At 38.2% G+C, this 16297-nt stretch overlaps 1 protein-coding gene across 1 annotated transcript in view; it reads right to left on the reverse strand.

The window, feature by feature from the left end:
* TENM1 (teneurin transmembrane protein 1) overlaps nt 1–14989 on the reverse strand; it is a 911501-nt gene extending 896512 nt beyond the window's left edge. Inside the window, exon 1 of the mRNA XM_061409574.1 lies at nt 14902–14989. The gene's annotated coding sequence lies outside the window, so the exon portion shown is untranslated. The remainder of the gene's footprint in view (nt 1–14901) is intronic.
* Between the last annotated feature and the right edge of the window lie 1308 nt (nt 14990–16297).

Genomic DNA, 16297 nt, shown 5'->3' on the forward strand with positions numbered 1-16297 from the left:
GAACTGTATCTTTGTTTCAGCGTTTTATTTTGTGTTGGGTTATAGCCAATTAACAATGTTGTGATAGTTTCAGGTGGACAGTGAAGGGACTCAGCCACACATATACCTGTATCCATTCTCCCCCAAACTCCCCTCCCATCCAGGCTGCCATATAACATTGAGCAGAGTTCCCTGTGTTATATAGTAGGTCCTTGTGGTTATCCATTTTAAATATAGCACATGTCCATCTCAAACTCCTTAACTATCCAATCCTTAACTCCCCTCAGCAACCGTAAGTTCATTCTCTAAGTCTGTGAGTTTCTTTCTGTTCTGTAAGTTCATTTGTATCATTTCTTTTTAAATTTCACATATAAGGATGTCATATGATACTTCTCCTTCAGTAGTAATGTAAACTGGTACAGTATTTTTGGAGGGCAACTTGGCAATAGATACCAAAAGCCTAAAAAATATGTACTCCCTTCAATCCATTTACTCCATGTTTATATATTTATAAGGCAATTATCAGAGATGTGTATACAAAGAAGTATATATAAGAATTTTTTCATGATTTTTTAATATAAATATTGGAAATTACCTAATGCCCAATAATCGGAGTTTGGTGAAATATATCAAGGAACAACTATATGTTTTACTAAGAAGCCATTAAATATGATATGAGAACTGTTAGGATATTAATTATCATTCCATATCATCTCTACCTATGGCTTTAATTTGCTGCTTTTAAATCATACTCTGGAAGAATTGAGGAAGAGGATAATTACATTTTTTTTTACATTTTTGATTGCTTTTTCAGCTGTGTCTCTGACTCTCTCTGTATCTTCATCTCTGTGTGTATACATATATAATATACTTTACTGACATAGACATATATTAATAATATATTGATAAATTAAAAAAACATATTATTTCTAAGTTTTCTAAAATGAACTTATATCACCCATATAATAAAAAGCTATATGTTTTAAATCCTTCAAAAATCCATTTTAGAAAATGCATTGTGGTAAATTAAAGCAAAAAAAAGAGGAAAATATTAACATTTTAGTACTTTATGATTGGCACTTCATTAACCTGATGGCCCCAATTTATCAATTAAGTAATTCCCAAACCCATCTTTTTTAATATTTGAGGCAAAAGTCTCAGTAATAAGGGCAAACAACTTAAATTTTCTACACAGTAAATCAAGACAGAAGACAATATCTAAAAGCAATTTTTTAAAAAAATGTAGGTCAATAACATCATTGTCACCTTTGACAAAGATCACCAAGGTGACCTTGCAATGATAATAGAGTATAATATTATTAGTAATGATCTCCATATCCAATACACTATATATATAAATCATTTGTAATAGACTAGAGTGTTGCTCTTGATTGGCTGCAGTCTAATTGCCCAATGTGCATTTTTCATCACTGTTCATGTTGCTCAAAAAAGACATGCTTCTGCTCAAGTGTTCATGTAGTTCCATAATAGTGCAAAGTTAGAATCTTTTAAGGAAAGACATTTCAGAAAGTACTTAGATCTAGACTACAAAAAGTATTTCTGGCTCTTCTGCCACATATACCAGAGCCAGTCTGTAGAAATTGGCTTCATACTCATCAGGCTGATTCTGCAACGCAGCTAGCAAAATTGCTTTAAAAATCGGACTGTCCTATATGCAGCATTTCGCCTGGGTGAGATACACAGAGGACTGGGAAGCAAGAGGGCTTTAAAATCAGATAGCTCTTCTCTGCTCACTTATTAATTGCCTTCTGACTGAGCCTTTACGAGCCTATCTTCCCCCTTATGATTAGCGAAGGCCAGTTCACACAATCTATGTAAGATACCCCAAGTCACTTGCCATCACTTACCAGTTCCCAACATGTACCACTTACCTTACCTTTTACCTCTTTGTTCGACTTAATAATTCATTACCACAAAAAAAAAAAAAAAAAAAAAAAACTGCTGACTGTCTTAATACTGCATGAAGGCTAGCTACCCTTAGAGGAAAAAGAAAAAAAAAAGAATGTTTGACAGGGCCATCACTGAACACAACCAGATGATGCATAACAGAGGCAAAAACAGCAGGAGCCACAAGTGTTAGAAATGAGTCTTACAGAACGATTGGTTTTGGAGGTAGGCTAGAGCCTATAAGAAGAGTACTAAATCCAAATCTGAAAAGCTCATTAAGAGATCATCTAACCTAAGCTTTCATTAGTGCCACTGCCTCTTGTTTGGGCCCACCTAGAGAATAATATTCTACATCCTTCAGTTCTCAGCTTCTTAAAATGAAACTACCATCTGAGATTGACTAAGGATATAAAATGCATAAATTGGAGGTGAGCAGAAGAAAGGTCTAAAAATCTGGTTCAAAAAAAAGGACTTCCCTGGTGGCTCAGCTGGTAAAGAATCCGCCTGCAATGCAGGAGAAGACCTGGGTTCAATCCCTGGGCTGGGAAGATCCCTTGTACTCATATGTATTAATTTGAACATGCTTATATGTGTATATGGCTAGATCTCTTTCTCAGATGCATTTAAAAAGTATAACCCCTACTCATTTAGAAAATGGGGCTTTTTAAATTTGTTTTTCAATAATTACTCAATTACAAACTATAACTAAAACACCAAAACACCTATATTAACACTATACTTTCAAAGGACTTTGGGATGCATATCAGTCACAATTATACTGATGAGAATATCTTTTACAATTGCTACACATGCTTTGAAAACCCTAATGCTTTTTTTCTAATGGGACATTTACTCAAAGCCCTTGTAGAAAATAATTGTGTTAATAACAGAGACAGTTTCCCCATTACAATGATCAGTGTCCTCAAACAATTAATGCTGCAGCACTCTGTATTGTCACTTTCTTCCTCGGGGCCAGGAGAACTTCTAGGTTTACATTATTGGCTTCAGCTTCTTTTTTTCTGGCAATATGGGAATCTCTAATGATGAGACCTGCCAAAACTTGTCAATGCTATTTTTCTTCTTTTCCATTAGAGGTGACTGTGGCTGAATAGCCAAGTAATCTATAGTCTAACTACACTTAATTGTTTTTACTACATGACATGAAGAAATATAGTGAGTAATCACTTCTGTTTTACATGAAGTGAATTGCTAGTGCTTTCCACAGCAATATGAAGAAGGCTTAACTTGCCTAATCTCCCTCGAACACCCTGTTTAAATCCTAACATGATAAACTCAACCCTCCTTGATTCTCCAGTGAATGAAGACTAGATTGGATCAGTGGATCTCAATTATTTTCCCTGGCTGTAGAACTCTTCAAAATAAAGCAGCCATACAAAAGTTGGCCCCAATTACAATTGGTATAGTCCTCAAGGACAATAGGTTTATTCTCATTATTTATTACCTAAACTTCACTTCTAATGTGGAAACACAATTTGTATTTGTGTTTTTGCTTCCTCTTTGTTTCATAAACGTATTTTTTTCTGTAATGAAAATTATATAGACTTATTTTAGAAAATCTCAAAAATACAGAAAGGAAAAACATCACCTATTACCTACCTCCTCTAAACAGAGATAATTATTTGCGGTATTAATCTTTTTCCAGTCATTTTTTCTTTCTTACATATTGGGTATATATAACTGTGTATTCTGCTTCATTATTTGATAGTGTAACATTAAATATTCTCCTTTTATCATAAAATATTACACTGTCTAAACTTATCATAAATCACTTAGCAATTCCCTTGCTGAATATTTAAGTTTCTTCATTTTTTTCACTCTTACAAATAATGCTTGGTGAAAATCTTTGCCAAATAAAGCTTTTGCTGCTTTTCTACACTATTTCTTCAGGACAAATCCCGAGGTAGAACTACTGGGTCAAATGGTATGAGCATTTTTAAGGCTTTTGGCTGCAAGCTGCCAAATCCATACCAACTAACATTTCAGCATGTCCTTATTATTCATGCATTTATTCAACCAATTCCTATTAAACATCTACTATGTACCAGGCTCTGTGCTAGGTGACATGAATGCAAAACAGACACCAAGTCCATGCCCTCAGGGATCTTATATATTAGTAGATTTGATAAATATAAATAAACATACAGAGTGATACCAAATAGTGATGAGCAGTATGAGGGAAAAACAGAGGCAGATAAAGGCATAGAGAGGACTCATTGCATAGGACGGCCATGGAATATCTCTATGATGAAGGAAAACTTGTTCAAAGTAAGAAAATTCATTTTGGGCAGAGGGAATAGCAAGTGCAAAGGCCCTGGGAGACAAAAGTGCATGGCATGTTTAAGGAACAGAATGGAAGGTAGGGTGGCTAGAATGTTATGAGCAAAATTTGGCGGGCAGAATAGAAGGATATGAAATCGGATATATAAAGATATATAAATATACTAAATATATATATACACTAATATATATACTAGATATATATATATATACATATATATATATATATATATATACACATACACACACTAATCCTGCAGGACTGTGTAGGACATGGTAAAGATTTGTAAAATTTTATTTTATGTGTGATAACAAGCCAGCCATCAGAGGGTAGAAAGTGGGGAAATCACAAGATCTTATTTATTTTTTCAAAGGATCAACCTAGTTGCTGTGTGGAAAACTATGTAGGGTCAAAAATGTATATAAGGGCATAAATTAGAAGGCTATTTCAGTAGTGTAGGTGAGAGACAGTGGCTTAGACTAAAATGAGAGGAAAATGATTCAAAGGATATGGCTTTGAAGGTATAGTAATGTCAGGTGTGAAAAAAGAAGAATCAAGAAAACTCTGAAGTTTGGGACTTGAGCAATTACACCAAGTGTCATCTTACAAAACAAAACTCTTTGTATTTATTTTTTCTAATCTGCATTTATTTTGATTATTGGACATTGAGCTTTTTTCATGCTTACTAGCCATTTGAATTTCCTTTACTGAATCAGTTTCCCAAGTCTTTGCTCAGATGGCACTTATAAAACCCTCTTCTCCCTAAGCTTTTATTTCATTATTTCCTGGTTCGCCTTCTACCTCTCTGACTTTATTCTTTCTTGACTTGTTCTCTCTTGAACGTTCCTCGAATTTCACCACCGTTTTAAGTTCAGTGTGTCTGGAGATTTCATCCTTACTTCTCTTCTTACTCTACATATACTCTCTAGGTGAACTCACCTTCCTATGATTTCAACTACTACATTGACTGATGACACACAAATCTTTTTCCAGACCTGATCTTCAGATCTGCAATTTCCATATGTGACAAATCATCTCTATCAGGAAGTCTAGATAGTGTCTCATATTAAGTAAGTTCAAACAACCTGATTATCCCCATCAAAACTGGCTTTTTCTTCTTCTATGTTCCCTGTATTGCTTAACAGCATTACACAATTTTCCAAGCCAAAAGCCTTAGTGTCATTTCTCCCTTTTCCTTAGCCTTTAAAGGTAATCGATTTCCATGTCCCAAATGCTGTTACCTGACGAGTAATTTTCAAAAATTTCCCTCTCCTTTCCATCTTTGCTGTCCCTGCCATGGTTCACACCCTCATAATTGCAACACAGTCCCTTAATGTACTCTTCATGGACTTCAATCCATCCTTCATACTGGCTGCCATCTTTCTAAAACTCAAAGTTGGTGACCTGGCCCCCTCACTTTAAAGGCCCTCATCTATTTCAGTAGATTCTGCTACAGTGCAGTACACTATGTGATTTTGGATAAAAATCATAAAAACCACAATTCTCCAGGATTTTCTTTCCATGCAGGAAAATACTAACACTCTCAGTCATTCAACAAATATGTACTAAGCCTCCTCTGTGTGTCAGGCACACAGAAGGAAATAAGACATTATCCCTGACCTCTGTTCCCCAAACCCAGACAGGAAATAAAACAATATTCTATTTTCCTGGGTTAGTATTCCCCATTGCTAATTTAGACTTGTACCCTTTCACAATCCTTTAGCCATGTGGACTGTGGGTCTCTGTATTCTCTAAAAAAATTCTTCCCTATTATTTAAAAGTCAGTTCAAATGTCTGTCTCCCCCATTATATGGTAAGTTTTTTTTTTTAATATCTCTGTATTACTGGATAAACAGGCATTTACAAAGTTTTGATGAATGAATGACTGACTGAACAGATGAAGTTTTTTCTTCATGAAGATGGTTTTATGAAGTATAACCAAAACTGTGTAATACTGAAATCTCCAGTAAAAAGAAGCCAGTCCATGAGACTTGGAGAGTCTATGGAAAACACTTGAGATTTCAAGACCTATTGTCCCAGAGCTCTGTGTAAACACTGATTCTTCTGCTTTCTTAACAACAAAGGAGTCCCAAGTATTTTGTTAAATGTCTAGGACCAGTGTTCCCTTCTTACTTAGTCTAGTGCTATTTTATATTTTCTTAAACATGTTTTATTCCATGATTAACAGAAATATATTGTTAAATTTTTCTCTATTCCGTGTTAAATTACCCTTAAAATATTTCCCTTGCACTGAATTCTAATTGTTTATATTAAGATTACTTCACTTTCACAAGTTGTCCAATGTTTCATTAAGGCAATATCTCAAACAGAGGATAAGAACAAAACAAATGAAAAATATAGCACTCTTGTATTAACACTTTATTGAAAATAAAAAAATAAATAAATGGTGTCACACCTAAAGGTTGACATTTTTTTAGAATAAACAAGAAAAATCAATCACAAGTGCACTAACATATAGAAACACGCACAGAGTAAATCTGTAACAAAAGGTACCAACCCAGAATATTAGTGTGCTATTTTAGCTCCTAAGATAATTGAAAGAATGTATGAGCCAAAAACAATATACAAATATCACATTATATTTATAATTTTTTAGTATATACTTAAAGAATAGGTCAGATTTAGAAGTAGAATAAAAAGATTAATCACTCCCAAAACTTTAGTGAATGTCCCAGAGTGTTTTTTCTCATAAATCTGTACCTACGACCTCAACTCTTGGAAACAGCTGAAAGAAAGAAGGAAAGGAGGGAGGAATAAATGAGAGTGATGTTATTGGCACTTAGAGGTACAAGAGTCTTCTCAAGTTAAAGTAACAGGTATCAACTGGCCAATCAACAGCACAACCTTCTCCCTTAGAAGTCACTAGATCTCATTAGTGAAATTAATACAAGGAGTTTCTTACTTGACTTGCACAGCAATTCTGTCAATGCTTCCCTATACTCCTTAAAGCTCTAAAGATATGAGTTACAGTCACAAAAATATATGCATTTCAAGCATGCAGCAAGCAAACAGGTGATGTACTTATATGTTTCTATAATGTACACTTAATTTTTAATAAATATAACTTTAGAAAAAATTCCATAAATACAAATATATTTGGGGGCTAGTTAATAGAGCTGGAGAACACACATCAATATCACTCAAATGTTTGCAATTAAGCAGAGCAGCTTTAAAAAAAGAAAATCATTAATGCTAAAGGGGGGTAATGCACAGCGTATACATTCAAAATGTTGATCAGAAACATTTTGTTGATAGCAATTGAGTTAGCTAGGAACATTTCAGGTTTAGAAAGCTTCCAGCCACTGTGTGGTTATAGTGTATTTATACAACTCTATATTTAAACACAGGTGGTAATTAGCAAGATTGAGACACCTTTAATAAGGCATCATCATAGGTGCAAAGGATGTGTAACATAAGATGAGTTCATTATCAATAACTTTCCTGAATTAATCATCTCTTAGGACATTTAATTTTAAATGTACCTGAAAAAAACCTGGATTATTGGGATAGGCCATCTGCGGTATCTTTTTTCTAATTTCTCTGAACAACTGAAGAATTTTCTTAAAATGTCTATCCACTGCTGGGACACAGGGATTGCAATATCTAATATACCAATTGTCCAGCTAATCTGGCACTTTCTCTTTGACAGGTGTCTCAACCACATAGAGGCATTAGAATTAACATGGGGTGCCACTGCCTTCTCCAATATAAACACTTAGAATCCACCAATTATACAAAACCTTGAAACGGGGAAATTTTCTCCTTGACCTTAGCTTGTGATCAGATTTTCCCCGAAGTATGCAAACTGATAGCAATGTACTTTTTATTTTGGCTGCTTTAAAAACTCTCATTCACACATGCATTTAAAAACACTAAGCTGTGATTCCAAATATTAAAATGAAACTGGATTTCCTTTGATAAAACCATATAGGGGTTCTACTTAAAGTCACACACATATACATGCACACACGTATTAATACATATATTCATCATCATTCTTAATATTTACAGTATCTTTCATCTAAATAGGAAAACTTTAATTTCTGGGCTTCCCAGGTGGCGCTAGTGGTAAATAACGCTCCTGCCAATGCAAGAGACTCAAGAGATACAGGTTCGAGCCCTAGGTCAGGAAGATTCCCCTGGAGAAGGAGATGGCAACCCACTCCAGTATTCTTGCCTGGAGAATTCCACGCACAGAGGAGCCTGCTGGACTACAGTCCATGGTGTCGCAAAGAGTCAGACATGATTGAAGCAACTTAGCATGCATGCATTAATTTCTAAAGGGAAACTGAGGTTGTTATCTTCATAACATCATTTAGATGAAGAGTCAAAATTAACTGATTATATATTTGGAACTACTCAGATGATTATTCTTTTTCACTATACACCCAAAAGTCAAGCTTCTGCTGAAAAGTTAGAGGAAATCAACATGACAAAGATATGACACAGATAGATACTAGGAAATCTACATGATCAATAATGATGATTGAAATTTTCATATTTTACTCAGATATTCTGGTAATTTTACTCAGACATGGCTCAAGTAACAAAAATAAACCAGTTATCAAAATATATGCAATTCAATACCCAACAACTGGATAATGATATCAAAAATACTCCTTAAAATGTAAAAATGAAAATATTATTTTTCCTAAACTCTTAAATCACTACTTCATTCTATCTTTAATAATTCTATCTGAGACATCTGTATTTTGAAGTTCTAGTCACTTTGAAACAGAAAATTACCTGGTGACATATAAATATAGATATAGATTTATATCTCTTTTTTTCTCACCAAAATCCTTTTTGAGAATTACTCTTTCTTAGCCATAATATAGAAATTTGTGTACAGCTACAAATTCAGGGGGGAAAATTTTATTTTATCAGAACCCATAGCTGATAATATTGCAAAAGGCTTAACATGGATTGCAATTCAGCTCGTATAGAGTTTGTGATCCCCAAATTCAATTTTGTTAGTCATAATCAGCCACAAAAATGTTACAAAAGAATATGAGAAACATTAAAAGACAATTTCCTCATTGTTGACTACTTATCAACTGACAACTTAGTCAATTAAAGTTAAAACAATCAGTATGCTTTATGGTGATGGGTAAAATGAGTGTTTTACAGATTTCAAATAAATGTATTCAAATCCATTTGGTCTCTGTAATAAAAAAAAGTGGGGCATAGATATTTTAATAAAATTGTTTTTATACTTGAAAAGGGAAAATAACGAACCTTACCGGAAAATTCAAGCATTGTTTATATTTAACTTTACTATGATCTCTAACTAGGCTTCTTAAAAGTCTACAAAATCATAATTTGACTGAACATATTTTTTCAATGCAATAGCTAATATAAAACTATTTTACAGCTGTGAAGTCCTCATAGAACAAAAAACTCTCTGTAGCATACACATAAATATCAATAGGAATGCACAAATCAAAGTTCTTTTTTCGTGACTAGTTTTAAAGAACTGCTTGATTAGGGACAAGTGGGGCTGCAGTAAGATCTTCAGGAAAATGACAGTGATGGCACTGATTTTTGTTCTGCTTAATTGTTTATTGCTCATAAATTCAATCCCCTAGCTTTTTATAGTTACTCTCAGGGACCAACAGGCTGGCATGAAATTAAATTAACAAGCAGGTTCCCATCCTGAATTAGTGACTCCCAGCTGTCTGTCCCGTCTAGTTTCCATGGCAGTGGAAGAATCGGTGAAAAGTGAGGTGCAGGAAATCGTAAGAAGCCAACATATCAAACTCTTTAAGTTGATTTCTTTAAACTGATGAATCAGTACCGGGGGTGGAGGTGGGGGAGACAGAATTGAAGTTAAAGTGTTTTATTTCCTGGCTTTTTGAAAAGGCCAGTGTGTTTCTGTTTTTATAACTGCTTTGTCACTGCATCTCCTTAAACATTTCATAGAAGGCTGTAGATTCAGGGTAGCATTTGGCTCATTATACGTGTTATAGTAACCCAAGAGTGTTTAAGGTACTCTATATGTATTTTAAAGGGTTTCACTTTATGTCTTTATTTTTTGACATAGGTATTAGGATTCATCAGCTTGTTAAATGACTCCAAAATATCCAGAGACCAAGTAAAAAATTCTCTCAACCAACCAGATGTTTGTTTGCATCACCTCAAACAGCTGGATGGTTGACGGAACTTTTCACTCACATATTTAGGTGTCACCTAGATACAGCCATAGAGACCTGTCATAAGTACCCAGGAAAAAAATATTAATCTTGGCACATATCTACCATAAACTCAGATATGAAGGCTCTGAGTAAGAGCTTCTCAGGGCGTGATTCACTGATATAAAAAGAGATGATTTAACACATTTTCCTGTGTCCATTTTCCAATTCCCTTCTCCACTCCATTTTAAGTAGGTGGGAAAGGAGAACCCAATATTTCAGAATCATTACATCACACTGAAAACATCATCCAAGAGATAGTGGTTAGTTGGCATATATGCATGTTTCACCATATGCTATTGTTTACCTAAAGTGGAGGCCTGGACAGGAAGTAAAAGTCAGAATTTTTTTTAAGCTGTAAATTATCCAAGATTATACTTCCAGGTCTAGAAATGAGTCCCAAAGTTACATAAGAATTTAACAGGCTTTATTTATTAGACTCTAAATGATTATTTTTAAAGCATTAGTGATTCAACATCAACTGTAAAAATATTTACTATCTCCAATTAAAACTAGTTTGCTTTGATTATATATAGAAATGTTCACAGTACAATTCAGTACAAATATTGTTACAAAACAATTTTCAGTTTATGCCATCATACTCCAATTCACTCAGCCCTATTTTTCATGAGTTCCAAATGTAAGCAATTTCATTGGTCTTGCTAAATTGTACCACAGTACATCTAGCAGACTATAAAATCTCTATACATTATATAAATTGTCATTACAGGGTACCACATACGGTAGACACACATATGGTTGGACCATCAAGGTTGTTTGGAATAATTAAAAGCTGTGTGAAACCTTTTATAGCATTCACCTGCTCAAACTAAGCACAGTTCTAGCTGGTTCTATGTGATATTTACTTTCCTCAGTTCTTAAAAAAAATCAATGGAAACCAGAAAGGACAAGAAATTATATATTAAGCCAGGAATCAGAATGTTTTACCATCTAGGGAAAGGAAATGGAGTAATTTCAATTCAAAACAGTAATTTAATCTAATACTCAGAATCTGCAGATGATTTAAAGCAGTTTTTGTACATGGAAACAGTTTTGAAAGCTGATTCCTTTTAATTTTTTATCATCAGCAGCTGTATTTCCAGTCATTGATATATTCTATTGATCACAATTGCTATTAATAAATACTATCCTTCACAATATTCTTTATCATTTAATCTGCCTGTAGTTGTGCTAGTAATCCAATTCAAACCATTCTTCCAAGTGGTAAACGAAGGGAAGCTTCTTATATAAAAAAAAAAAAAAAGCATGCATAGATTACTACTTTCAAGGGTAAATCTACATACAGGAGCTTAAAGAAACATATATAATATTAATAAAATTATCATACATGTTTCACATCTGATGCACGGCATTCTCATGAGATTGTTTCTAAAAGTGTGTGTGCGTGATGTGTGTGTGTGCGTGAGAATGCTAGAATATGTGAATATTATAAGAAAATTTGCTTTCATTAATTAATCTTTGCATCAAGTATTCAAAGTACTGCTCTTCTTTTGACCTCAGGTCAGTAAGTAAGTAAGTAAATAGATAAATAAATCACTTGTTTGGGAAGCCTTAGGAAATTTATTAACCATAATCTATACCAAGTACTTGACAACAATACTGAAAACTGAAACTGATGGACTTTCAGGAAAAGAAAGCTTCAAGTAAAAATTACATGGATTCTAATTGCTATTTCTAACATAAAATGGAAAAAAAAACTTTATGTTAATACTGAACCTTCTAACCATTTCCAAGTTTTAAGACTGTCATGGAAAATAAGCTTTCTGTTCTCAGAGGCACCATATCAAAAGAATACTTTGCAGTTTGACAATTTAAAATCGTATTGTACAGAATAAACTTGAATGTTGGACTGTTCTGTTTCAGCAAGAATCTTAGTATTAAAGGCATCAGAAAGGTACAATGACTATAAGGGAAACTATGATCATGTCAGCATTATTTACACAGATGACAGTGAAGTGAAACACCAAGACCTTTAGAGTATTTAGATTTCAAATTAGGCCTTTGAATGAGATAGTAGTTAATATACAATCTGATTTTACTTTTTAACACAGCTATTTATTTCAATATTTGGAATCTCACTTAATCTTAGAGCACAATGACTCCACAAAGCAGTCTTTCCTTCAGTTCCATTGTATATTTTGTCAAATGACATGACTATTCTTAATTCATAATGGGGACCTAGAACTAATGGTAAATACAAATTCATGGATTCAAAAAATACTCGGTTTGTACTATGTGTCTGGCATGGTTCTAGGGAATAGACTCTATTGGTTTTATTATACAAAGGTTAACCTTTGTTCATTGAGCTGTTTTCCAGAAACACCTGTTTTTCAAAAACATTCTGGGGGACAATCTGAGAACTTTTAAATAACATTTAGAGCATGGATTCATTTTAGAAATTACCTGAATCCCTTTCCGAATGCATCTTGGGACTTTCTTTTATTATCATTAAAAGATTCCAACATTACTTTGACATACTTACACACTACCCTTTAAAAAAAACTTTTCAACAGTAAATTATTTAACACATCACACAGACACACATAAAACGTCTTATGAACTTGGACAAAAATGGCAAAATTAAGATTCTGCTTTTCCAGTTAACTACTTAAAGGGTCATACTAATGCCTTATGAAAATTCATTTCCCCCCCCACGTTGCAGGTATTAGGAGCAGGGGGGTGGTAAGCAAGCAAGTAAATGCTGGGTAACCAGGGAGCAGAATGTAAGGCTGTGGATCTCCTTTTAATAATAAAGCCTTTCCTCCTTAGACTGTGCTTTCTTAGCAGTACAGGGGTGTCCTATGCTCCAAATCGGAAGTCTTCGGACTAAGAAGACAGACAAGGATATTTCAATCAAAAGATAAAGCAGACATTTGCAATGTTTTCCCCAAACAGGTTGAGAGTAGCGATTGATGCTCATAGTATAATGTACCTGGTTTGTTAATTATGATCACAGAACAACAGTCTAAAATTCAAAGAAGCTGTCTGTGACCCTTAGCACAAACGCAATCAATTAAGTGCTAATCTAACAGTACCTAATAGGATCCACTGGGGTGTTTCGTTTCCTTTTTGTTTCTAAAACCGAGTGGCTACTAATTTCCCTACTATGACACTAGGAACTTCTTTTTGTATTTTTTCCGGCCACCTCAAATACTCCTCCGAATTAACATTCCAGGTAAATTTAAAAAAAAAAAAGGAAAGTTCAGGACATCTCCCGACCAATTGCTTCATTTTGGAGACCTACCCATATTATCATATCGCCAGTAGCAGTGATGCAGATCCGCTAAGCCCCAAAGCTGCCGACGGCTAGCACGAGCTGCAAACCAGCCCCAGCCCCCGCCCCCGCCCCTACTCTCCCGGTGGCGAAATACATGTTGAGACGACGTCTACGAGTGGAGTGAGATCGTCCGTCTCCGCAACTGTAAACAACCGACCGCACTGGGTTTGCTGAAATGTTTAAATATACTCCTGACTGCAAACACATCCACTCACCAAGTTGCGCTGTCTCCCCTTCTCCACCTCCTAAAATTGAACGGGCAACCTGCCCGTTGTAGAGTAGAAAGTGAGGTTACATTTCCCCAGGTATGCCTAGAGGGTACCTGGCACTCCGCAAATGTGCTGTCCGCTGGTATATTGCCCGTACCACATCTCAGGATAAAATGCGAAAACACACAACCCGCGCAGCTGAGCGCGTGGTGAAAGCCAACACCGACGGCTCCCAGAGCACCGACTGCTGCGTAATGACTGTCTCTTGACAAAGATTGGAGTGTAGGAAGGACGCATTGGGTAGGGCCCCAGACGGTGTGGGTTAGAAGGAGGTCCTGGAGTTTCCCCCGGAACCTGGACTCCCCGAGTGTGGTTCAAAGAGAAATTCGAAAGCAAACAGGTACTCAAGTGCGTCCTAGACCCTAGGCATTTTCTCTTCAGAGAGACAGGAGCGGGACCCGAGTGGCCCAGCCCCTGGCGGACGCTCCAGGTGGGAAAAATGCTGGAGGAGAGGCGCCCCCTTGTCTCTTCTCGGACCGAGCCCGCCCCGTCCCCAACGTCCAGGTCCACTTGTTAGAGCGCCGGGGCTCTGCGCGCTAGCTGAGGCGAGCCCCACTCCGCCCCCCCCCCCCCGCCTTTCAGAACCGGAGGAGTTGGTTGGCAAAAGTGTCGCCTAAGAAGCCTAGAGAGCCCTCGAAGGGCAGCGCCCCCAGGGCCCGCTGAAAGCTTGAACTGCGGACAAGGCCGACCTCCCATATGCCTCGGGTGGTCCAGAGCCCTGAGCCGGGCGAAGACCTGGAGAAGAAGGAGCCGAGGTTCTGCCACCTCGAGCCGGGCTCTCCGAGCGGACGCTGCCCGCCACTCAGGGCCGGGAGCCGCCATCCGCCGCCTGCAGCCTCGGGGCGAAGTTAGCCGCGAGTCCTCGGGGTGGGAGGCGGGAGGGTAGGGGCCGCGAACCGAAGGGAAGGATGTGGGAGCCGGGAGCAACGCACCTACCTAGTCCAGGCGCAAGTTTCAGTGGCGTCCCCAGGTGCGGTCCCCCGCCCCCTCGCCAGGTGCTCAGCCCCGCCGGGCGCTGCCGGAGCCCGGGACCTCAGGCGTCTCAGCCGGTTCCTGCGGGAAACGACTGTAAATCCACATTACTGTTCGAGCTGCCGCTCGGGCCCCAGCATCGCTCTCCTCCGGTCCGTCGCGACGGTGCTCCGAGCCGGCAGCCGCCGGGGGCAGGTACCGAACCTGGCTACTACCGCGCCAGTGGACGATCTCTGCCCGGAGGGTGCTAGCGCCCGGGGTCGTATGTGGGTGCGAGAGTGTGTATACCCGTGTGTGTCCGTGAAAGAGAGTGTGCGTGTATGTGCGAGCAGAAGGGATGAGCTCAGCCCCCGGGGCACTCGGAGGTGAACTCCGGGCTAAGCCGGAGCCCGCCGCGCTCCCGGGTGCGGGGCGTCTGCACGGCTGATGGCTGTGCTGATGTTGCTGTGGCCGCCGCCGCCGCGCTCTAAGGCTGGTCGCGGTGGTGCAAAAAATGTTTCTCCGCTACTCGAGACCAAAAAACCTGCCCTGTCTACTGAGCATGCCCGGTTTTACAGTTCCACAGCCAAGGTTTTCTTTTTTTTTTTTTTCTCTCCCTTTTCCACCAAGACTCCAGGTTTTAGCCGCAGCTGAGATGGGGTGGGGAGGAAGGGGGAGCTCCGGAGGAGGAGCAGAAGAGGAGGGCTGAGGGAGCAGGTAGCGGGCAAAGGAAAGGGAAATCAAAATGAGAAAGATCACGGTGTTAGAGGGTGGAGGGAGGGAAGGAGAAAGCTGGGGGTGGGGGAGCAAAGGAAGGAAATATGGATCAACAAAATTTAGATTTCGTACCACGATGAGTTCCCGGCCAGAGTACTCTCATGACCAGCTTCTATTTTCTCCAGAGGGTTAGGTGGGGTGGGAAGTGGGGTTCGGAGGAGTGTTTGTCATCCCCAAATCAACCTGGGATAGTGTTTTATAGTCAAGACATACACAAACGCACGCGCTGTTGCACATACCACACACACACATATACAGAAGCGTGATCACGACCGCGATGTGTAAAGCCTGAGGACTGACTTAGAATGCAAAGTCTCTTGCCAGCATAACTTTAGCAAAAAAAAAAAAAAAAAGAAAAAAGCGAGGTGGCGGGGAGAGAGAGAAATGTTTGGGTTCCTCCTTTCCCCCTCTACCCCGCCTTCTAGAAAAGCCCAGCCCGTGAGTGCGGTGCGAAAGAGACCCGCAAGCTTTCTTAGCGTCGGTCCCTGTGAGAGGACCTCTGACTGCCTCCCGCTGCCAGCGTGACCTCAGTGAGCGAAGGCCGGCCACACGCAGCCTCCTGGCGGCGCGTCGGGTCAGCGCTGACACTATTCCCCCCTCCCCC

Source organism: Bos javanicus, chromosome X (assembly GCF_032452875.1).
Source record: "Bos javanicus breed banteng chromosome X, ARS-OSU_banteng_1.0, whole genome shotgun sequence".
Lineage (NCBI taxonomy): Eukaryota > Metazoa > Chordata > Mammalia > Artiodactyla > Bovidae > Bos > Bos javanicus.